This window comes from Moschus berezovskii, chromosome 6, assembly GCF_049115385.1.
Source record: "Moschus berezovskii isolate FMDL1 chromosome 6, NW_MosBer_1.0, whole genome shotgun sequence".
Taxonomy (NCBI): domain Eukaryota; kingdom Metazoa; phylum Chordata; class Mammalia; order Artiodactyla; family Moschidae; genus Moschus; species Moschus berezovskii.
The window spans coordinates 115,509,669-115,534,994 of record NC_142465.1 but is presented as its reverse complement, the minus strand read 5'-3'; the positions used below and the strand labels follow the sequence as shown (position 1 = coordinate 115,534,994).

General features: G+C 43.4%; 1 protein-coding gene across 8 annotated transcripts in view; it reads right to left on the bottom strand.

The window, feature by feature from the left end:
- Positions 1 to 23,856, bottom strand: part of SGSM3 (small G protein signaling modulator 3) — a 37,378-nt gene extending 13,522 nt beyond the window's left edge. For 3 of the 8 annotated variants that reach the window (XM_088837507.1, XM_088837509.1, XM_088837508.1), the window contains exon 1: positions 22,946 to 23,841. The gene's annotated coding sequence lies outside the window, so the exon portion shown is untranslated. Of the gene's footprint in view, positions 1 to 22,945 lie in introns of all 8 variants that reach the window. The other 5 variants (XM_055396447.2, XM_088837512.1, XM_055396445.2 and 2 more) reach the window with 5 other exon arrangements.
- Positions 23,857 to 25,326: the final 1,470 nt, after the last annotated feature.

Genomic DNA, 25,326 nt, shown 5'->3' with positions numbered 1-25,326 from the left:
TCTGCAGTCAGGACTGGGCGCCCAGGAGGGCCGAGGAGCTGCTGAGAGCTAAAAGCCACCAAAGCAGCCTGAATATGTAGAGCAGAGAGACCTGCAGAGAGAACTCCAGAAATCTGCAGCCAGAACCTTCAAATCTTCATGTGAATACTGTGTGTGTGTGTGTGTGTGAGAATGTGTGTGTGTGTAAGCTACCCAAGGTTGGGAAGAGAGCCACCTGCAAGCAATGTGAGGAATAAAACCTGAAGCTCACTCTACTGAGTCATCGTGATTATATTTTCCTTTTCAGAAATTGTGGAAGGAAATTCACTTAAATTTTAAGAACTTTTCATCTATGTTCATAAAGAAGGCTTGACTGTAGTTTTCTTTCCTAGTAACACCTTTCTTGGGTTTGCTAGCAGGATGGTATCTGCTTTACAGAGTGATTGGGAAGTAGTCCCTCCTCTTCCATTTTAAGGAAAAGATTGTGTAGAAACTGGCATTATTTCTTCCTCAAATGTTGAAATAAAATCACCAATCAAGTCTCCGGTGCCTGGAGTTTCCTTCATGGAAAGATTTTCAACTACAATTTTTTAATAGAGATAAGGCTATTCTGATTATCTACTTCTCTTGAGTGAGCTTTGATAAGTTTGTATACTTTCAAGGAATTTGACTATTATCCAAGTTGTTGAATTTACTGGTAAATTGAGTCCAAAGTATGCGGAAGAAAAAAACAAACAATAAAGATAACCACAAAAATCAATACAACAGAAAACCAAAAAGAGAGAGAAAAATCAATGAAACCAAAATTTGTTCCTCTGAAATCAATAAAATCAAACAAGACACAGATTACCAGTATTATCAGGAATGGAAGAAGATACACTACTATAGGCCCTGTAGGCATTAAGAGGGTAATCAGAGAATATGCTGAACAACTTCTGCCAGTAAGTTCTACAAAACATAAAATTAATATCATCATGACCAAGTAGAGTTTATCTTGGGAATGCAAGATAAGTTATTTAATATTTAAAAATCAATGTAATTCAGTATATCAACAGACTGAAAAACTATATGATTATCTCAACAGATGCAGAAGAAACATTTGACAGAAGTCAACATCCATTCATGATAAAAACTCTTAGCGATCTAGAAATAGAGGAAACTTTCTTATCCTAATAAAAAGCATCTACAAAAATCCTACAGTTAATATCATACTTAAATGCCTGAATGCTGTCCCCCTAAGACTGTGAACAAGGAAAAGAGTCAACATAATTCCAGTCAAAATCCCAGTAGGATATTTTGCTAAAACTGACAAACTGATTTTAAAAATTAAATGGATAGGGAAAAGAATAAAAATACTCAAAATATCAATAATTTGGAAAAGCAGAAAGTTGGAGAATTCACACTACCTGATTTCAATACTTACTATAAAACTACTGGGTTAACCAAAAAGTTCATTCAAATTTGTCCATAATACGTTATGAAAAAACCTGAATGAACTTTTTGGCCAACCCAACACATGCAGTACTGGGTGACACTGGCAAAAGGAAGGACACACAGATCAATGGAGAAGAAGAGGTGATCCGGACACAGACCCATACATGTGGTCAATTAAAGTTATGAATTGATTTGTGTCCCCCATAAAAAGGTATGTTGACGTTCCATTCCTCAGTACCTCAGAATATGACCTTATTTGGAGACTGGGTCTTTGCTGATTTAACCAACTTAAGACGACCTCATTAAGGCGAGCCCTAATCCACTATATCAGATGTCTTTTAAAAAGGGGGAATTTGGACACAGATATAAGAGAGAGATGATATGAAGAGATGGAAGAACACCATGTGGAGCACAGACTGGAATTATGGTGTAATAAGTCAAAGAACTCCTGGGGTTACTAGAAGCTGGAAGAAACAAGGAAGGATCCTTCCCTACAGGTTTCAGAGTGAGCACGGCCTTGCTGACACCTTGATTTCAGATTCCTGGCCTCCAAAACTGAGAGACAATATTACTGTTTTTCTAAGTTACTTGGTTTGTGATACATTATGGCAGCCCTAGGAAAGTAATTAATTTTCAACAAAAATACAAATGCAATTCAATGGAGAAAGTTGACAGTCTTGTCAACAAATGGGCCTAGAAAAATCACTACAAAACTTCTAAAAGAATGGACTTCCCTAAGTAGTCCAGTGGTTGAGAATCCGCCTGCCAACGCAAGAGACACGGGTTCAACCCCTGGTCAGAGACGATCCCAGATGTCATGGAGCAATTAATCCTGTGTGCCACAGCTGTTGAAGCCTGTGCACCCAGAGCCCACACTCCCCAACAAAAGGCACCTGTGTGCCACAACTACAGAAAGCCCACACACAGCTACGAAGACCCAGTGCAGCCAAAAATTAAAAAAAAAAAAAAAAAATTTCCAGAAGAAAACAGGACAAAATGTTTGTGACCTTGGTTATGCAAAGATTTCTTAGCTATTACACTAAAAGCATGATATATAAACATTTGATTAAATTAGATTATCAGAAGCCACAGATGGTAGAAAATATGTTCACATCACACATTTGATAAAGAACATGTAACCAGAGTATAAGGAAATCTCAAAACTCAGTAAGCTGGAAACAAGCAATCCACTTAAAAAAAGAAAATGGGCAAAAGATCTGAACAGGAGCATTACCAAAGATACAAAGATGACAAACATCCGGAAAGATATACAGCACCATGAGTCATTAAGGAAGGCACATTAAAACCACACTGAGGTTATCACCACACACACAGTAAATAACTAAATTAAAAAACAAACCACCACCACCACCACCTGACAATATCAAGTGCTGATGAGGATTCAGAGCAACTAGAATTCTTACTTATTGCTGGTGTGAATGCAAAATGGTACCACAATTTTGGAAAAGTGTTTGGCAGCTTCTTATAAAGTTAGACATATACTTACCATATAACCCAACAAACCCATTCCTAGGTATGTTTATCTAAGCGAAATGAAAGGTTTGTTTACACAAAAACCTGTGTGAAAAGGTTTGTGGCAGCTTTGACTACCAGAATCTGAAAACGCAAATATCCTTTAACTGGTGAATGGATGGATAAAGAATTGGGAATGGCAACCCACTCCAGTACTACTGCCTGGAAAATCCCATGGACTGAGAAGCCTGGTAGGCTACAGTCCATGGAGTAGCAAACAGTCGGACATGACTGAGCGACTTCACTTTCACTTTATGTAAATAAGAAACTACAGAACACTCAACACAGATGCATTTTCTTTTTTTTTTCTAAATTTTTACAGTAGGCCCTCGTTGGTTATCTAGTTTAAATATAGCAGTGTGCACCCATTAACCCCAAACTCCCAATCTGTCCCTATCCTCTAGTCTCCCTCATTCTCTAAATCTGCAAGTCTGTTTGTTCTGTAAATAAGTTCATTTGTATCATTTTTTAAAGATTCAGCACATAAGTAGTATCATGTATTTGTCTTTCTCCATCTGACCTACTTCACTTAGTATTATAGTCTCCAGGTCCACCCAGGTTGCTGCAAATGGCATTATTTCATTCTTTTTTTATGGCTGAGGAAGTATTCCATTGCATATATAAACCATAGCTTTATCCATTCATCTTTCAATGGACATATAGGTTGCTTCTATGTCTTGGCTACTGTAAACAGTGCTGCTATGAACACTGGGGTGCTTGTATCTTTTCAAATTAAGGTTTTCCCCAGGTATATACCTCTGGAGTGGGATTGCTAGATCATGAAGTAACTATATTTAGTTTTTTAAGGAACCTCAAAACTGTTTTTCCATAGGGGCTGTACCAATTTACATTCCCACCAACAGAGTAGGAGGTTTCCCTTTTCACCACACCCTCTCCAGCATTTATCACTTGTAGCCTTTTTAAAGATGGCCATTATACTGGTCATATCTTTTTTCCTTCTCATTGTATTCATGGGATTCTCAAGGCAAGAATACTGAAGTGGTGTGCCATTCCCTTCTCCAGTGGACCATGTTTTGTCAGGCTCTGACTAGAAGGGACATATCCTTCAGCCACTCCATGGAGCCAGACGACATGCCTGGTGCCCTGGTTGTCCCACTGCTGGTTCTCGTTTGGATGTAAACCTTCACCAGGTGTCGGTCAACATGCCACCTGGGTTTTCCGGTAGTCATGTGTGGATGTGAGAGTTGGACTATAAAGAAGGCTGAGCACTGAAGAATTGATGCTTTTGAACTGTGGTGCTGGAGAAGGCTCTTGAGAGTCCCTTGGACTGCAAAGAGATCAAACCAGTCAATCCTAAAGGAAATCAATCCTAAATATTCATTGGAAGGACTGATGCTGAAACTGAAGCTTCAATACTTTGGCCACCTGATGCAAAGAACGGACTCTTTGGAAAAGACCCTGATGCTGGGAAGACTGACGGCAGGAGGAGAAGGGGACAACAGAAGATGAGATGGTTGGATGGCATCACCGACTCGATGGACAGGAGTTTGAGCAAACTCCAGGAGTTGGTGATGGACAGGGATGTCTGGCATGCTGCAGTCCATGGGGTCGCAAAGAATTGGATATGACTGAGTGACTGAACTGAACAACTTCATTGGAAGCAGAAGCCTGGGACAGGTGCTGGGAAAGGACCAGCTCCAGTTCAGCAGCATCACTGACTCAATGGACATGAGCTTGAGCAAACTCTGGGAGATAGTGAGGGACAGGCAAGCCTGGTGTGCTGCAGTTCATGGCGATGCAAAGAGTCAGACACAACTGAGCAACTGAACAATTCTGATTGGTGTGAAGTGATACCTCACTGTAGTTTTGCTTTTCATTTCTCTAATAATAAGCCGAAGAATTGATGCTTTTGAACTGTGGTGCTGGAGAAGACTCTTGAGAGTCCCTTGGACTGCAAGGAGATCCAACCAGTCCATTCTAAAGGAGATCAATCCTGGGTGTTCATTGGAAGGACTGATGCTAAAGCTGAAACTCCAATACTTTGGCCACCTCATGCGACGAGCTAACTCACTGGAAAAGACTCTGATGCTGGGAAAGGTTGGGGGCGGGGGGAGAAGGGGACAACAGAGAATGAGATGGCTGGATGGCATCACCGACTTGATGGACACGAGTTTGAGTGAACTCCGGGAGTTGTGATGGACAGGGAGGCCTGGCGTGCTGTGATTCATGGGGTCGCAGAGAGTCGGACACGACTGAGCGAATGAACTGAACTGAATAATTAGTGATGCTGAGCATCTTTTCATGTGCCTATAGACCATCTGTCTGTCTTCTCGGAGAAATATCTATTTAGGTATTTCGCACTTTTTTGATTGGGTTTTTTTTGTTGTTGTTATGGAGTTGCATGAGCTGTTTGCATATTTTGGAAAAAATTAAGCTTTCAGTCACATGATTTGCAAATATTTTTTCCCATTCCGTAGGTTGTCTTTTCATTTTATTTATGGTGTCCTTTGCCATGCAAAAACTTGTAAGTTTCATTAGGTCCCATTTGTTCATTTTTACTTTTATTTCTTTTGCCTCGGGAGCTAATAAAACATTGGTACAATTTATTAGAGCGCTTTAATTTTTAATGCTGAGGGTGGAAGTCTAATCGTAGTGAGTCGAGCCGAGAACAGAAGAAAACTGGAGTAGATCATGAAGATAAGATGTGATTTCAGCCATTTAAAATTTATTTAATACATACACGTTGAAGGTAATATAAAAAGAATATGCCTGGGTTAAGTGGTAGGAGTATGGGACTTACTCATTTTGATTTTAAATGTTCTATTTTTTGAAAAAGTACAGAGGTATTGTGTTTAAAAATAATTACACCACATCAAAACATTTGTACACAAACATTTGTACATTTGAACATTTGTACAAAAATGTTCACAACAGCATTATTTATAATAGTCCAGAAGTGGAAACAATTCAAATGTCCATCAAGTGATGAATGGATAAACAAAATGTGGTATACCAATACACTGGAATCAAGTACTGACACGTGCCATCATGGAGGAGCTTGCCAGGCTCCTCTGTCCACGGAATTTTCCAGATAAGAACACCGGAGTGGGTTGCCATTTCCTCCTCCAGGCGCTCTTTCTGATTCAGGGATTGAATCTGCGTCTCCTGTGAGCTACCTGGGAAGCCCTGGTATATCCATACATTGGAATATATTATTCTTCCTAAAAACGAATCAAGTATTGGCACATGTGCCAACACGGTTGAACCTTGAAAACATTCTCAGTGAAAGAAGTCAGTCACAAAAGACCACACAACATGTAATTCTATTTATATAAATTGCTCAGAATAGGCAGAGAGACAGAGGTAGATTAGTAGCTGCCAGGGGCTGGAGGGAGGGGGAAATAGGGAATTACTGCTAGTGGATAAGCAGTTTCTTTAGGGGTGATGAAAGTATTCTGGAATTAGACAGTATTGGTTACACAAAAGTGAATACACTGAAAACCTCTGAATTGTATACTTTACAAGGGTAACTTTTATGGTACATGAATTATATGTCCTTTTAAAAGACTACAGTTTAAGTACAGAACACTAAGGAATAAGAATGTGTTCTCCTTGTGTTTTCTGAGGTCCGCATATGAAGCCTGAATTTACACCAGCTATGAAGTTTCTATCTTGCCTTCCTCCTCCTCCTCCCCTCTCAATATTACTTTTACCTCAAGTATCCATCCTCAATGTTCATACAAAACCAAAGAAAGCAAACCTGAAAAAAGGGCGCAAACTATTAGAGATGGTTTATCTGTAACTGTGAAAAGAACCCCTTTCTTTCTCATTTATAACTAACACTTCACTAAAACTGCTCAGCATGAATCTGACTTCTTAGCAGCAGCTGTGAAGTCAGGAACTCCCTGAACTGCTAAAAGGTAAAGTCCAGTCATTTCTCAAGTTACTGTAACAAGACTTCCCTCAAAGGTCTAAGTAATCACTGGAAAAAGAACTGACAACACTTAGAAACCAGATTTTCAAGCCTATTTTTTTTTTTTTTTTTTTACGGCTAAACAAAATCCCCAGGTATCTGCCTTCACATGGGGCTGTAGCAGCTTTCCACTACAGTGATGTGAAATACTTTCCCTAAAACAAAAGCTACTAAAAGCAGTTTAAAGGAAAAGAGATGCTTATAAACCAGGAGACCAGAAAAGTACATCAATTTGCAAGACAGGCTCTAAGGGGGAAAAATGCTATTTCTGAATCTACTTGTGCAGAAATGCCTCCCTGTCCGCTGAGTTTTCTCCATAGCCTGGGCGCTTACTTGGTCTCCTGCCACACTTGAGCTAGGGTCAGGGAGGACATGGGCTGTCAGAGCCAGAAGCTCAGGTGTGCTTCTTCCCAACACTTCTGGGCACTTTGCTCTTTTCCACAAAGAACACAAAGGACAGACTTAAGTAGTAGTGGGGCAAATGTAAGCTACAGGTCAGAAGACAATCTCGGCAGCATAAACACAGTCACTGGTTTATATTCTGGGAAGGGAAGTTTGGGACTCTCCTCTGAGCTTTGCAATCATACTAACACAATGACATTAACAGAAATCACATTTTAAAAAATCCTGCCACAAGTTTGCCAATTCAATAAGTCACATTTTCTTCCTTCCTCTCCTTACTTTTTTTTTTTCTACACACATACACAGTTCTTATATTTTAGATTTTGAAATATTTTTCTCTACTCAACATTAAATTATCATCATTTCCCCAGTAATTATGCAGTCTTTATTCTGTAATTTACTAATGTAGTCATCTTTTGATACAATATTTAGGCACCCAACAGCAATTTTTTGTACTACGAACATTGTTGTGAAGAACTTGACCTTTGAAGATTTTTTAAAATGAAGTTAATGCATCTGTTATTCTCCAATTAAAAATAAAATCAAATAATAAAGTGTATGTGTTGTGCTTAGTCGCTCAGTCCTGTCTGACTCTCTGTGATCCCATGGACTGTAGCCCTCCAAGCTTCTCTATCCATGGGGATTCTCAAGGCAAGAATACTGGAGTGGGTTGCCATGCCCTAAGAAATGTGTCTTTTCTACTTTATAGTGTCAGTTTTGTAAAACAGAAATAAGGACTAGATTAAGAATTACTGGCTAAAGTTTAATATGATGCCATTTGAAGCAAGGTAATTAACGTAATGACTCCTAAAGTGAACCTAAAATTTTATAATATTATAATAATAGCACAGTGGAAAATTACTATTTTAATAGTTGGCTCCAGAATGCTCCCCAGAGACAAGGTTTACCTCTGTTTGGGAAAATATTCTGATAAGCTTCTTAAAGGTGGAAGGTAAACCCTGAAGATGCAGATTAGAAAAGGAGAGATCTATCAATCGCCTAGCAAAGGAAATTAATGGAAATTTGGAGGTAGGGGAGAAGAGAAAATAGGGGTCACAGAGGGGAAGGGACAGAGTCCAGGAACGGGTAGGAGCTGCATCCTTCAGGACAGAGCAACCCACAAGACAGTGTCATCCTCCATGTCTGGAAGCAGGGAGGCCTTGGGGGTGGACCAAATGCCTCTTAAGAAAAGGGCAATCCAAAATCCAATTTAAGTCACGGTCTTAATTGCAAGGTATCGTCCCTTTGTCTTCCATACCTTCAGTAAAGCCTGCTCTACTCATAAGATCCTTAACTGTGGGGGAAATCAAAGAAAGGTCTGGAAGTAGAGACAATAATGAAAACCTGATGAAGGGTGCTGGGCTTCTCACATAACAAGGGATACAGGACTTACGTCCATTTTATTGACACTTCAAGGTAAGTGATTTAGACTGATAATGTAATGCAAATTTTATTAGCTTATCTTATTTCTTTGGCATATAAAATAACTACTTTTATATAACTTTTATTTCTGTAAAAACACAAGCAACACTTCAGCAATACTACAGAGTTTAGTTCCCTGACTCTACAGTATTGCTCCCTCACCTTAAATGAGTGCCATCAGTAGTTCTCAAACTGCAGAGTATACTGGGATCACCTCGAGGGCTTTATGCAGTGTGGGAGACCCAGGTTCAATCCCTGGGTTAGGAAGATCCCCTGGAGGAGGGCATGGCAACCCATTCCAGTATTCTTGCCTGGAGAATTCCATGGACAGAGGAGCCTGGTGGGCTACAGTCCATGGGGTCACAAAGAGTTGGACACGACTGACTATCACTTCAGAAGGCTTCTTACAACCCAGGTCGCTGAGGCCGACTCCCAGAATTTTGATTCTGCAGATCTGGGTAGGGCTTGAGAAGTTGCTGGGTGATACTGATGCTGCTGGTCCAGGAAATAACACTTTGAGAATCGCTGAAGTCCACCTGTTACAGTGTTTTGGAATTTTAGTTCAGATGTGCCTCCTCTAATGCTTTCCCTTCCACCTTCCATGCCCCCTTCCTTCTTTCTCTGACAGAATTAATCACTGTATATACTACCATTGCTGTTGTTTCAGTCCCTAAGTCAAGTTGGACTCTTCTTGTGATCCCATGGACTGTGTAGCCCAGCAGGCTCCTCTGTCCATGAGACTTCCCAGGCAAGAATACCGGAGTGGGTTCCCATTTCCTTCTCCAGGGGATCTTCCTCACGCAGGGATCGAACCTGAGTCTCCTACACTGGCAGGTGGACACTGAACCATCTGGGAAGCCCACAGCCTACTGTTTTTTATTTCATACTGCAGGTGTATTGTGATTTCTGGATGTACTACCTACCTGATGTAGGACAGAGCCAGCGCCTGACCTGTGGCAGGGAGTGGACTGTTTGATGAATGGAGGCAACACTAAACTCCTGGAAGATTCCCCACAAACAACAAGCTCCTTTTTAAGTTCTTGGGCTTGGCCCCTTCTGCTCCTGCTGCTTGTAATGCCTCCACTTCACCTGACTCCATCCCTCAAGGCTCTGCTCAGGCATTTCCTCCCCCAGGAAGCTTCCACCACCCACCTTGTCAGATGCCCCTATTTTTCTCTAATATAACCTATCTATATCATATTTATCTTAATAATAGCCACCATTCACTGCAGGCTTTCTAATCCAATAAGCAAGGTTGGATTAAAACCTTTAGAGGCTCTTCGGTCTAGCAATTCCCACTTCTAGGAATTTATCCTATACTTAAGAAACGTGACTCATACAAGGTACTCCCTACAGCACGGTTTGTGGCAACAAAATTTTAGGTGGTAAAATATTAGAAAACCTAAATTGCCATCAGCAAGGGACCAGTTAAATAAATTAGTACACCGATATAATGAAATAGTGTGCAGCTATGAAAAAGAATGGGTTGGATATCCGTGCAATGATAGGAAATGATCTCTGAGATAAACTGCAAAATGAATAAATCAAGCAGAAAAACAGTGAGAGGAATGGTAAATATTTGTTCAGAAAAAGGGAGGAAATTTTCACATAAATACAAGGCTGTACGTGAGAGGAACTAAGTAGCAGATTTTTTTTACTTAGTAACCTTTTGTACTTTTGAATTCTGAACCATTTTAATGTGTTACCTATTTAAACAAATAGGGCTAAACATAAAAAAAAGACCTTCAGAGAGCCATAGAATAAAAAAGAGTGGGGTGCTCCCTATTTAATTCAACATAAAAAAATGAGTATGAGGAAGTTCAACAACACTTAGAATATTTTCCAAGATGACCTGCTATATTAAATGAAATGCCCAGTGTCACGTTCTTTCCATTTTCTCTGTTTTTGTCTCTGCTTTATTAGTGCTCAGCACAGGCCTGGTGTACTAAAGGGCCACCCCAACACTGCTGATGGGCATTAGATCCACAAGGACATTTCAGTTCTTACCTCACGTGATCTCCTAGTAGCAGTAGCATGCCTTGCAGTAACCTCTTCCTTCTTCCTGCAGCACTCACTTTTCAGGGTCAGAGTCATAACCTCAAGGCTTCCTCTGGTCCTTCTGGCTCTCCTTCTTAGGTCTCCTTTCCCAGTTCCACCTCCTCTGCTGCCTCTCAAGGTGCCTTAATGGTTGGTCCTAGACACTCCCTCATTTTCTCTGGGCTTCATTTAACATCAACAGACAGATGATGCCAATTTCTATTTCCAGGACACCTTTCTCTCTGAACCTCAGGCTGGCATGTCCAGCTGCCCATTGGGGTGCTCCTCCACATCCTTCAAACTTGCTACACTCCAGAACTAAGTTGTCAGCTCCCTTGGAAACCCTACCTCAGGAAGCTGGCATCACTGCAGAGCCACTACTCCTTTCTCCAGCTAGACCTGGGCATCGAGGTCCATGGAGTTCCGGTCTCCCCACCTCCACCCTCGAACTCTGAGGCCTTTCCTGATGTTTTCTGAAATTTCCTTTTTCTCTTCAACCTGCTGCTGCTTTTCAGTTGGGGCTGTGGTCATTCCTCCCCGTCACAGTTACTGTAAGACTCCCACAGGATCTCTCTCTCTAGTCTTGCCCCGCCCTCCACATCCCATCTACTCTCTACCTTGCACAGAAATCCTTTTAAAGGCAACAATTTCCTTCTCCCCTTTAAAGCTCTTTCTTCCCTCAAATTTTTTGGGAAAAGCCCACATTTGTTAACTTGGCTCATGAGACTGCATGATCTAGTAGCCCCCGCTGACCATTCCAGCCTCATCTCTCAGCCTTTGACACTCATGTGATGCTCTGGCCATAGCACCCTTCTTTCAGACCTCGGAACCCACCACTTTCTCCTAGGGCAGGCTGCTAAGTGAAGCAAGTATCAAAACACGGAAAGAAAGCCTCAAGACTTGAGCCCCATTGAACATCGTGATAAAGCAGCTAGTGGCGCTAATCTAGAATGGCTCCCCACTGCTAGTCACCCCAATCATGCTAGCTGAAAACATGTTTATTATTCACACTATTCTTCATCTGACTAGTGAATAAAGACATCCAAAATTCTCAGCTGCCTCCTCCCAAACTGGCATTAGCAAAAGAGCAAAACGACCTAGGAACCAACCCCATTCTGTGCTCCACTCCCACAGGCTTACAGCTGGGCTGCTTCCTCATCCCTGAGTCAATATTTTCTTTGTGATCACAGTTAGTGTTCCTTTAGGCAAGATTTAGGCCTGACTGGGGTCACACACAGTCGGACACGACTGAAGTGACTTAGCGGCAACAGCAGCACAAGGTAGAGATCAGACTGAAAACAGAAGAGGGAACCAGGATCCTCCCTCGAGAACTCCGCAAGCCTAAGTACACCTTCCCTTTCCTGCACAGCAGCACCAAGTACATGAGGTGCTCCTCTGCTGACTCCACACCAGGCCCGTTCTCTCCAGGTCCTCCTGTAAACTCACCATCCAGGGTCATCTGGGCACTTCCCTGGGTACCTCCCAGGATCATTCCCCTAAGATTTACGGCCTGGAAGCACCTGGACTGTGGCAAGAAAAACAGAAGCAAGGTAGTGCATGGATCTTGTCAGTCCCACCACCAGGGCTGGGGAGCAACACCTGCCTTAGAAGTAAAAGGAAGTAAATTAATGGGTAGCAACCTTAACTCGCAAAGAGTCGGACACAACTGAGCGACTGAACTAAACTGAACCTTAACTCACTTAATGACTGGGCGACTGAACTGAACTGAACCTTAACTCAACATTCAGGTAGCTCTGGAAAAATGTAGACAAGAGTTTTTGAGAAAAATGAAGTCTGACACTGTTTCCACTGTTTCCTCGTCTATTTCCCATGAAGTGATGGGACCAGATGCCATGATCTTAGTTTTCTGAACACTGAGCTTTAAGCCAACTTTTTCACTCTCCTCTACAAGACCTTCTAGAACTAACACCCCAAAATGATGTCCTTTTCATTATAGGGGACTGGAATGCAAAAGTAGGAAGTCAAGAAACACCTGGGGTAACAGGCAGATTTGGCCTTGGAATACAGAATGAAGCAGGGTAAAGGCTAACAGTTTTGCCAAGAGAATGCGCTGGTCATAGCAAACACCCTCTTCCAACAACACAAGAGAAGACTCTACACATGGACATCAACAGATGGTCAACACAAAAATCAGATTGATTATATTCTTTGCAGCCAAATATAGAGACGCTCTATACACTTAGCAAAAACAAGACCAGAAGCTGACTGTGGCTCAGATCATGAACTCCTTATTGCCAAATTCAGACTTAAATTGAAGAAAGTAGGGAAAACCACTAGACCCTTCAGATATGACCTAAATCAAATCCCTTATGATTATACAGTGAAAGTGAGAAATAGATTTAAGGGACTAGATCTGATAGAGTGCCTGATGAACTATGGACAGAGGTTTGTGAAACTGTACAGGAGACAGGGATCAAGACCATCCTCATGGAAAAGAAATGCAAAAAAGCAAAATAGTTGTCTGGGGAGGCCTTACAAATAGCTGTGAAAAGAAGAGAAGCGAAAAGCAAAGGAGAAAAGGAAAGCTATAAGCATCTGATTGCAGAGTTCCAAAGAATGGCAAGGAGAGATAAGAAAGCCTTCCTCAGTGATCAGTGCAAAGAACATAGAAGCTGAGGGCACTTAAAAGTAACAAATCATAAATATAGTTAACGAAGTCTCTATTCCTCATATAATTAAACCACAGAATTAAAAAAACTAAGTCACTTATTTGACCATACCACCTGTATCATTACTGGGAATTTTTCATTTGCAGAGATGAAAACACATCCCTACTAACTTTTAAAGTATGGTAATCCAGTCCTATGTACTTTGTGGCAGTCAGCAGATGGAGGTCATTAGAGGGGAGAAAGAATGAAAGAAAGAAAAATAACATTTGTTAAGCATTTACCCAAACTTGCTAAGCACTCTTCATTTTAAGCTTGAGGAAACTGGGGATCAGAGAGGGTAAGCGTCTTGCATCAACCATCAGTGAGTCAGAAGTGACTCCTAAGTGGTCCCTCTCTACCACACTGACTAGCACAGCTGAGTCATCAATTCTGCAGCACAGTGTTCTGGGAAGACCTTGAAGCCATTTGTGTGTGTATAAGAACACGCACCTTGATTTGGGCATAGAGCCCAGGGGGAGCCAGGCAGGGTCAAAACATGACATTTGCTGAACTGTACCGTGACTCAGAGGTTAAAGCGTCTGCCTCCAATGCGGGAGACCTGGGTTCGATCCCTGGGTCGGGAAGATCCCCTGGAGAAGGAAATGGTAACCCACTCCAGTATTCTTGCCTGGAGAATCCTGTGGATGGAGAAGCTTGGAAGGCTACAGTCCACGGGGTCACAAAGAGTCGGACATGACTGAGTGACTTCACTTCGCTAAGAAACATAAATTTCTTTTTTCAAAGCTTTTTGTTGTTGTTGTTGCACCATGCGGCCTGTGGGATCTAGTTCCCCGACCAGGAATCGAATCCATAGCCCCTACAGTGGAAGCATGGAGTCTTAATCAGTGAACCACAGGGGAGCCCTGAGAAATAGAAAAATTTGTGAAAATTCCAAATTCAATAGTCTGCACCTACATTTAGAGATCATTAGCTTCTTTAGTACCAGGTGTGGGACGAACACTCTTAAAACAGAGTCACGGATGATGGAGTTAGAAGAATCCTTTGCGTTCATCTCCCTCTTACTTTTTTCAAAAGAAAGAAACTGCGGCCAAAGAGGTCAAAAGACTAATTTAAAGCCATACAGTAGTGATACAGCTGGACCAGAAGCTAAGTCTTCTATTTCCACTACCCCACCTCAAACTGAATTAAAAACTTGGGAACAACTTGGGAACAGGCAAAATGGATTAGACTCAGATCAGCAGCAGTATCACAGGAAATTCCGGGAAAGATGTCAGAGGAAGCTGTCATCCTGCTGCTGTAAAACATCAGAGTTAGGCAGACCATACCTGTCCTGCCTTCAATGGCCTGCCTTCCATTAAATAATCTGCAATATTTTTGGCAGCTCTTTATATTTCATACGCAATACTGCCTATTTCAACAACCAGGTCCATATGCTAACTCGTACATCACAGGAAATGACACGACCGTGTTGAACTGACACTGAAACCAAAACCGACACTGACAAGCTGGCCTGTCCAGCTCCACACAAGTCCTCCTCAGGCCCTGCCCACGCTCCTCCTGTCACGACCAGTAAACAAGCGACATGAGTTATTTATCTTCACTGTTGCTCAACAACTTCATTCCTCTTTAGCTGATCTGACGGATGCTTCTGCAGTGCTTTCAAGCCTTTCCCACGTTTCTTCAGGCCCACCACCGCTCCCTGTTGCCAGCATTCCCAGTTGATGGCCTGGTTTCCAGCCTTCTCAAAGCTGTGGTCACCAGGCTTAGCTTCCTCAGCGCCCTCCTTCACCCAGTCAACACCGCTCAGTCCTTTCACCTTCTCCTCTTTCACTCGTCCTCTCCTCCTGGGGGAAGAAGTAGCCTCCCTCTCTTCCTGGGTTGACTCCTCCACCCACAAGACCTTTCAGTCCACCTCCTTGACAGCATCTTCGATCTCTCCTCTCCACTGGCTTCACGTTTGGTGCACACAGTACTCAGATCTCCTGTATCCTTAAGCAAATCAAACCACAACAAAGCCGCTCTCCCTGGACCCACTCAAGTCCCCTACTTCTCTCTTTTTCCCTGCCTCACTGCCATAGTTTCAAAAGCAGAATAGAATTCTGCTCCCGTGCCTTACCAGTCAGCCCATACTTGAAATTTCTCCTCTTACCGCCTAGACTTTCTAAGGTTTCCAGTGGTTTCCTTGTCACCATATGGAATCCTCTTCCTTTGGCCTCATTTCCTTAAACTCTCTGCAGCATTTGAATCTACTGACTTACATGGGTTCCTTGAAGCTGCTCTCCTAGGACACTGACCACATGGGTTCTTCTTCTCTACTTGCTTCTAGGCAGGCTCCTCTTCTTCCTCCAGACTCCCCCAAAACATTCCCCAAATCAGTCTTCTATTTTTTAATCCACTCCTAATGGATTACTACTGGGGAATCCATTTCTGTCCTTAATGGGGATTCAGCTCTTACTGCCATACAGATAAGCTATAAATCTCTATCTGGAGTCATGACGACAGTCCTGCTATCTCCAACTTCCTGCTGTTGGATGCCTTCAGTTGACTTATCCCATAACACATCAAATCTGTATTTCTCACACAAATCTATTTTTATTCCATCCCAGATGATTCTTTTCATTTTCTCTATTTCTTCTTCAGGACGCTCATATTCTAACTTTAGGGTAATTTCTGGCTCCTATGTTTCTTTTGTTCCCAACATTGACTGAGTTGCAAAGTCTACTGATTTTACCTTTAAAATATTTCTAGGCGTCTCTTTCCACTGCCATGACCCAGACCCAGCCACTTTTCAGAGCCATTGTAAAAGTCTCCTAACAGGTTTCTGCGCCTCCAGACTCTCCATCCATCCATTCATGTTAAACAAACACTAGACTAATATTTCCTGAAGCATAGCCCCAATTATCTGGTTCTCTCCTCATCTTCGTCAGTGTTCCCCAATCTACCTGTTGGCTCGGCTCTTGTTTTCCCTTCACATACCCTCCCTGCTGGTATCCATACTGCTTCCTCTGCTTAGAAAGCCACCTCCCATTTCCAAAGGTCCACAGTCTACCAGTCTTACAGTGCTCAGCTTAAATGACACTTCTGTGAAACTTTCCCTAGTCCTTTCTCTCAACACTTATGTTTTGTGTTGAGGAACTATTCATTCATTCAACATACATTAACTGAGTGCCGACTATGTGCCAGGCAGTGTTCTAAGCGATGAGCAATGATCAAAACAGATAAAAGTCTCTTTTTCCCAGGGTCTGGCATTCTAGAGGGGAAACAGGTGATTAAAAAAATAAGAAACCACTGAACTTCCCTGGTGGTACAGTGGTTGAGAATTCACCTGCCAATGCAAGGGACACAGGTTCAATCCCTGGCCCAAGAAGATTCTACAAGCCTTGGAGCAACTAAGCCCACGCAGCGCATCTATTGAAGCCCCCACACCCTAGAGCCTGTGTTCCCCAACAAGAGAAGCCACAGCAATGAGAAGCCCGCATACCACAATGAAGACAGTTCCCTCTTGCTTCAACTAGAGAAAGCCTGCACAGCAACCAAAACCCCATGCAACCAAAAATAAATAATAATAATAATAAGAAACCACATTGAATGCCAGGTGATGAGTAGCACTACAGAGTAAAATGAATCAGGAAAAGGACCAGGCAATTTCAGGAAGCTGCTATTTTAAAGCAGGTGTTCAGGGAAGGCTCAATGAGAAGGTGATGTGAAGAAGGTAAGGCGCTGGGTGAAGCAGGGGTGTGGGGCAGAGACAATAGGAAACGAGGCTGGCAACTGTGGGGAAAGACAAGAACAGCCTGTTCTAGAACAATCTCTAGGGCCCAGAGTCTGGAGACTTAGATTTCAATCACAGAATCATCATCTCAGAGTTGAGGAGAACTTTACAGATCATTTAGTACAACTACCCATGGGATTATTAAACACCTTTATTACATCTCTCAGGTATCCATCTTGTCACCGCTTCCTCACCTTCAGTTCAGTTCAGTTCAGTTCCTCAGTCATGACCGACTCTTTGCGACCCCATGAATCACAGCACGCCAGGCCTCCCTGTCCATCACCAACTCCCGGAGTTCACTCAAACTCATGTCCATCGAGTCGGTGATGCCATCCAGCCATCTCATTCTCTGTCGTCCCCTTCTCCTCCCGCCCCCAATCCTTCCCAGCATCAGAGTCTTTACCTTTGTTGGTAAAGTAATGTCTCTGCTTTTTAATATACTATCTAGGTTGGTCATAACTTTCCTTCCAAGGAGTAAGTGTCTTTTAATTTCATGGCTGCAATCAGCATCCGCAGTGATTTTGGAGCCCAAAAAAATAAAGTCTGAAACTGTTTCCACTGTTTCCCCATCTATTTCCCATGAAGTGATGGGGCCAGATGCCATGATCTTTGTTTTCTGAATGTTGAGCGTCAAGCCAACCTTTTCACTCTCCTCTTTCACTTTCATCAAGAGGCTTTTGAGTTCCTCTTCACTTTCTGCCATAAGCGTGGTGTCATCTGCATATCTGAGGTTATTGATATTTCTCCTGTCAATCTTGATTCCAGCCTGTGCTTCTTCCAGTCCAGCGTTCCTCAGATGTACTCTGCATATAAGTTAAATAAGCAGGATAGCATATTAAAAAGCAGAGACATTACTTTGCCAACCAAGGTCTGTCTAGTCAAGGCTATGGTTTTTCCCGTGGTCATGTATGGATGTGAGAGTTGGACTGTGAAGAAAGCTGATCACTGAAGAATGGATGCTTTTGAACTGTGGTGCTGGAGAAGACTCTTGAGAGTACCTTGGACTGCAAGGAGATCCAACCAGTCCATCCTAAAGGAGATCAGTCCTGGGTGTTCATTGGAAGGACTGATGCTAAAGCTGAAACTCTAATACTTTGGCCACCTCATGCGACGACTTGACTCACTGGAAAAGACTCTGATGCTGGGAGGGATTGCGGGCGGGAGGAGACGGGGACGACAGAGAATGAGATGGCTGGATGGCATCACCAGCTCGATGGACATGAGTTTGAGTGAACTCTGGGAGTTGGTGATGGACAGGGAGGCCTGGCGTGCTGTGATTCATGGGGTCGCAAAGAGTCGGACACGACTGAGTGACTGAACTGAACTGAAGCAGGGTGACAATATACAACCTTGACGTACTCCTTTTCCTATTTGGAACCAGTCTGTTGTTTCATGTCCAGTTCTAACTGTAGCTTCCTGACCTGCATACAGGTTAAGTGGGCATAATACTAATATTCAGGATGGTTGTGAAGATTGAGTTAATATATATAAAATTCTTAGAACTATGCCAAGTCTATAGTAAACACCCAATAAACACTACCTATTATTGAGTGGTGACAGTAGGAGTAAATACCCTAATTTTAGAGATGAGCAAAATGAGGTATTGGGAAGTTATATTACTTGTGTTTTCAAAGTTTACAGTGGTAGAGCCAGAATTTGAACTTTATGTAGGTGCTAATTAATTACTACATCCTAGTGACTTCAAAAGTGGAACAAAAGGTGGTATTTGGACTTTAACCCTATAACCTCAAGTCACACAAATTAAGGATATTTACAAATGAAACTCAAACATAAGAGGAGGGAAATCATCTGTTGCTTCATGTCTTTAGAATATTAACCAATATTAGATATTAACCAATATCTAATTATGTTAATTAGATATTGAGGAAGGCCAGAACAACTGTATGATTTTGTTAAGGAAAAAAAAAAATCTATTAGCCCTAATTGGAAGTCAAGCCTTGCCCAAGAATAAGCCTGCTGATAACTGGGTTGGTGCTTTCAATCTCATTTTTCATGTTACTCTTACTGGTAAACGTACGTAATGATTCCAAAGAAATTAACTTTCCAAAACAATTCACAACATTAGCAGAAAAAAAAATCCATCATAAACAATTAGAAAAAGAGATGTATTTATAACTAGAAAACAGGCATAATATTAGAAACGAAAACACAGTTATCAGCTAACGGTACCTACGGAAAAGAGGTGAAAGTCTCTCTTCTAAATTGTGAGCATAAATTACAAGCCTAAATGTTTAAAAAGGGGAGGTGATTACACATATACTATTTCAAACAATGGTGTCTTAAAAAATCAGTTCGTAAACCACACCGATGGCCACTCACTACTTCACAGTCTCACTGTTGCTGGGAGTATGAACAACTCCCAGGTGCTGAACAACATCCTATGAGGTATTCACACTACAAACATCTAATGGCCACTGTTCCAGGAGAGGAGTGAGGTGGCGGAAAGCACAAAGCCCTGCTTTCACAGAGCTGACACTGTACACAGCTGTAAGGAAGAAATTAAGGCTCAGCTGCCAGGCCTGTCAGACTCTAAAGCCTACACCGCATGTTTCAACTGTATCATCTCACACTGGTGAGATACACCTTCTCCTAAAAATCCACACCTGACCATGAGTCCTGACACCACTGTCTGCAACAATTTAGGCTTTCTGTTGGCAGTCCACTGTCACCTTCTTAGTGAACTGTTCCACCCCCACTCCCAAAAGCAAAGACTGCTTGGTCAAGAGTTAACATATATTGACACTAAAGCTGAAACTGCAATACTTTGGCCACCTCATGCGATGAGTTGACTCACTGGAAAAGACTCTGATGCTGGGAAAGGTTGGGGGCGGGAGGAGAAGGGGACGACCGAGAATGAGATGGCTGGATGGCATCACCGACTCTGTGGACATGAGTTTGAGTGAACTCCGGGAGTTGGTGATGGACAGGGAGGCCTGGCGTGCTGTGATTCATGGGGTCGCGGAGAGTCGGACACAACTGAGCGACTGAACTGAACTGACACGTATGAAATCCTTTTTCTCCCTCATTAGCTCCTAAACTCTCTCAGGACAAAAACCATATCTCAGCCTCTTTTTAAGTCTAGAAGATGTTACATACAGTAGGTATTCAATCAAGGGCCAAGTGGAGTTCATGAAAACAATTTCAAGACAGTCAACGGTGGAGGCCAGCCTGCAAGGAACTAAGGAATAAAGGGAAGAGAAGGACGTAAGAGTTTGTTTTTTTAAGAACAAATCTAGAAACAGATGGAGAAAGACAGCACTGTGAAGAAGTAATGCAGCCACAGTAAAGGTGGCCTATTTTGTTTTTTTGTTTTTTAAGAATGAGAAAGATTTGAATATAAGTGTTGGTAGGGTAGTACAATGCAGTACAAAGAGCAGAGGTGTCAGCATTAGAGGCCTGAATTTGCATTCTGGCCCTGTCACTACATCTGTAGACCACTTAACCTCTGTACTTCAATTCACACACATATAAAATGACAGTGATAACACCTGCACCTCACTGCACTGGTTACAGCACTAAGCAAACAGAAGACATTCAATAAGTGGTACTAATCACTATTACCCTGTGCGGAAGCCTGGACTCTGGTGTTCTAAACCTTCCACATAGTTTGTGCTTTCCTCCAGATTTCCTGTCTCACTCTACGTGTAATATGCGATGGCAAAGAAACAGCGTCTTTCTCCTGTGTGTGCCACCGTTCATGCTATTCCACTTCCTCGTGACAGACTGCGTGAGCTCCTGAATGGCTGCTGTGGAAAATCAGTGATTTTAGTCACCGGCTAAGGAAGAGAGTTTCCTGGTGGCTTAGAGGGTAAAGCGTCTGCCTGTAATGTGGGAGACCCGGGTTCAATCCCTGGGTTGGGAAGATCCCCTGGAGAAGGAGATGGCAACCCACTCCAGTACTCTTGCCTGGAAAATCCCATGGACGGAGGAGCCTGGTTGGCTACAGTCCATGGGGTCACAAAGAGTCGGACACGACTGAGCGATAACATGACATGAAGGAAGAGAGATAAACGGCAGAATAAGCAGATGACACTGACTTTAAATTATCAAATGTACCAGATTTTGAGCTCCTGCCAAAACATTCATTGAGAACTGGGAAGAGAGAAACCAAAAACACAGAACACTGTTTAAGTTTCAAAGTCATCAAGGTGTCCCCAGCATCCAGTCTGGGCACAGAAAGAAGGCAGTATGATAAAACATGATCGCTGAGGTCCTTTCTCAGTATTTTACTCTGATGTCAGATTCATTATAAGTTCCCCAAATCACAAGATTAGTATTTAAATAATTTTTGTTCACAGTCAATTATTTATTTTGTCGTGACACTCAGTTTGTGGGATTTTAGTTCCTTCACCAGGGATTGAACCCCGGCCCTCAGCAGTGAGAGGGGAGTCCTAACCACTGGACTGCCAGAGAAGTCCCTACAGCCATTTAAAGTTAATGCTCATGGATTCTGTTCACCTGTTACCTATATCTGGGCAAGAGAAACACCCCACCTCAGCCCTCTCTCCCAGAGCTCACATCCCCGTGCTTAACAAGGTATATGGAAGTGGGCGAAAGCCCAGGTTAATGTAATAAGTAATGATGAAAAGGCTACAGGCACCTGGGATTATCAAAATACAAGAAAGATGTCTTTTATTAGATTCAATTACCAGCTAATCAAGGGCTACAGAAATAAATATGTAAAACAAAGAAGATATAACTATCATTTAGCGTTCAAAGACAACTGAAGATGGAAAAGGGATGAGGAGGAAAAGCAGCAGGAAATACATGTGTTATCTACAAACTTAATCGCAAACAATCACAAAAGCTACAAGTAACCAAGCCGACGCTGAAAATTCAGTTTTTGTGAAACAGGGTCTTGGAACCCTAGGAACTGGAATTTACCACGGAAGAATAAGAAAGAAGGGTAAAGAATATTCCAGACAGCTCTAAACATCTCACCAGAAAGCAAAAAAAAAAAAAAAAAAAAAAACAACCCAGAAACCCACCACAAATCGCATAGGCAGCACAAGACTGGAAAACAAGGTAACAGTCATTTCGTCATTGAAAAGAAACTTCAAATCGTCCTCCCCCCACCCCATATAAAAAGCATCTTGAATCATTATTCCATGAGAATAATTTTCAAAATTCCAATCCTAACCACACAGGCTGATCCTGGAAATACGCGCCTCTGTTTCTCCAGTGTTAGAAAACACATAATACAGTGAGTTCTGAGTCTGACCAGAATCTAAGCCTGTGTTCTGACCCCAGACCTGAATCTTCAACGTCAAGTTACAAGTCACACCTGAGGAAGACTTTGCTGCGGTAAATGTATCCGAGGCTGCCGTTCCTTCACAGAAATGGGCCCGGGCGTGAGGTGCGGTTTCTGTAAATTGCTCCCAGCGCCGGGAGGGGATGTATTTGGCCTCGAGCCCCCAGAGCACTTCAGCTCGGACGCCGGGGACCCTCACCTCTCGCTGGGCCGGCTGAGCGGGGAGAGCGGTTCCCGACCCCGGGAGGCCACCCCCGCCCCGAGCACCGCCCTCGCCTAGCAGGCCGCGCACCCGACCTCAGCAAGCCCGCGACTGGACACCGCCGGCCTAGACCCCTACCCTGTGCGCCTGACGAGCGAGGGCCCGGCCGGCCCGCGGCAGCGCCTCCCGGCTTCTCTGCCCGTCAGTCTGCCAGTCCGTGCGTCAGTCGGTCTCTCCATAGCCCCCGCGTCTCTACCCGGGGTGCTTGAGTGGGCTCCGGGCCCCGCAGACCCAGCGGGTCGCCACCAGCCTCTCGCTCGGCACTCACCTGCCCCGCGGGGGAATGTCCAGCTGCCCAACAGCCGCGCGCCGTCGCCTCCACAGTGCCAACCCTTTACTGGCTCGCGCGGCTCGGCCTCTGTCAGCACTTGGCTGCGCCACCACGCACGCGCATGGGCCGAGCGGACGGTCCCGGGGCATTCTGGGGGCTGTAGTCTTTTGGGTCTGCTGGGCGGGAGCGGCGGCGGGGTCTGCGAGCCTCTGGACCTGGCTCTTTTCGAAGCCGACCCTGCGTCTTCCAGCGGGCGGTAGGGGTGGAAGGTGTGACTTTCAAAGCCCAGTTTTGGCTTGGCGAGGCCCACTTGGCCTCCCGTCTGCACTGCAGCCCGAGGAGTTAGGGAATATTGGGGTGGATCTGTGGTCAGGCTATGGGACAGACGCTCCAGGGCTGTGAGAAGGAGCAGCTTACTTGATATTCATTTTCTAAATATTTAAGCGCCTTCTTTATGGGTGTACAAACACCCTGCTTACTTAACTTATATGCAGAGTACATCATGAGAAACGCTGGGCTAGAAGAAGCACAAGCTGGAATCAAGATTGCTGGGAGAAATATGCAGATGACACCACCCTTATGGCAGAAAGTGAAGAATTAAAGAGTCTCTTGATGAAGGTGAAAGAGGAGAGTGAAAAAGTTGGCTTAAAGCTCAACATTCAGAAAACTAAGATCTTGGCATCCGGTCCCATCACTTCATGGCAAATAGATGGGGAAACAGTGGAAGCAGTGTCAGACTTCATTTTTCTGGGCTCCAAAATCACTGCAGATGGTGCCTGCAGCCATGAAATTAAAAGACGCTTACTCTTTGGAAGGAAAGTTATGACCAACCTAGACAGCATATTCGGAGAAGGCAATGGCAAGCCACTCCAGTACTCTTGCCTAGAAAATCCCATGGACAGAGGAGCCTGGTGGGCTAGTCCATGGAGTCGCTACTGAGCAACTTCACTTTCACTTTTCACTTTCACGCATTGGAGAAGAAAATGGCAACCCACTCCAGTGTTCTTGCCTGGAGAATCCCAGGGATGGTGTAGCCTGGTGGGCTGCTGTCTGTGGGGTCACACTGAGTCGGACACGACTGAAGCGACTTAGCAGCAGCAGCAGACAGCATATTAAAAAGCAGAGACATTTCTTTGCCAACAAAGGTCTGTCTAGTCAAGGCTATGGTTTTTCCAGTGGTCATGTATGGATGTGAGAGTTGGACTATAAAGAAAGCTGAGTGCCGAAGAAGTGATGCTTTTGAACTGTGGTGTTGGAAAAGACTCTTGAGAGTCCCTTGGACTGCAAGGAGATTTAACCAGTCCATCCTAAAGGAGATCAGTCCTGGGTGTTCATTGGAATGACTGATGTTGAAGCTGAAACTCCAATACTTTGGCCATCTGATGCGAAGAGCTAACTCCTTTGAAAAGACCCTGATGCTGGGAAAGATTGAGTTCAGGAGAAGGGGACGACAGAGGAGGAGATGGTTGGATGGCATCACTGACTCAATGGACATGGGTTTGGGTGGACTCCGGGAGTTGGTGATGGACAGGGAGGCCTGGCATGCTGAATTCATGGGGTTGCAGAGTCGGACATGACTGACTGACTGAACTGAACTGAACTGAAACCAGTCCTAGACCAGTCTGACCCACTCTTACATAACTCACAAGCTTTGGAAGGAGCCACAAATTGTAACAAGTTGGCTGAGGTCTTTCGGGCATAATACAGTGAGGGTGTAGTCAGAGGTCTGCATTTCAGTCTATCAACCATGCTAACTTTTGGCTCACCCATAAAATGAGAACGTGAACCTATGGTTGTTGTGAGAACTACTTGCTGTTTGAGAAAATGTTAAAGTACAGTCTGACTGAACAGTCCATGTTGGTAGCCGGGCCCATCTCCATTTGATATCTAGGTCCCAGTTGACATCAGGCTCTAGTTTTAAAGAAAATAAAGCACTTCCCATGTTTTAGAAAGGTCACCAAAAGCTACAACAGAATTTCAGGGATATTTTTCTAGAAACTTCACCCTACTTGGAACAGAAAGACTACAATTTAGCTTTAGTGCTGCGTATTAACCTAAGCTCAAATTCCTAAGGGTATTCCAAGGCGGGAATGATGCGGTGAATTAATGGGAACCACAGATGAAGTCTACAAAACACAAGGCATTCTCAGTCATGACCTCACAGTATTATGCTCACTTTAGAAAGCACTTTCATGTTATCCACAACACTCCTGTGGTAAAAGCGGGACAAATTTTATGCTTACAATTTTACAGAGAACTTGGCCAAAATCATGAGAACTGGTAAGTGGCTGAAGAACTGCAGAAACAGAGGCTCAACTTTAAAGTTATATGTGGACTTTCAACCACACAGAGGTCAGTGCCCCATGTGGTTCAAGGGT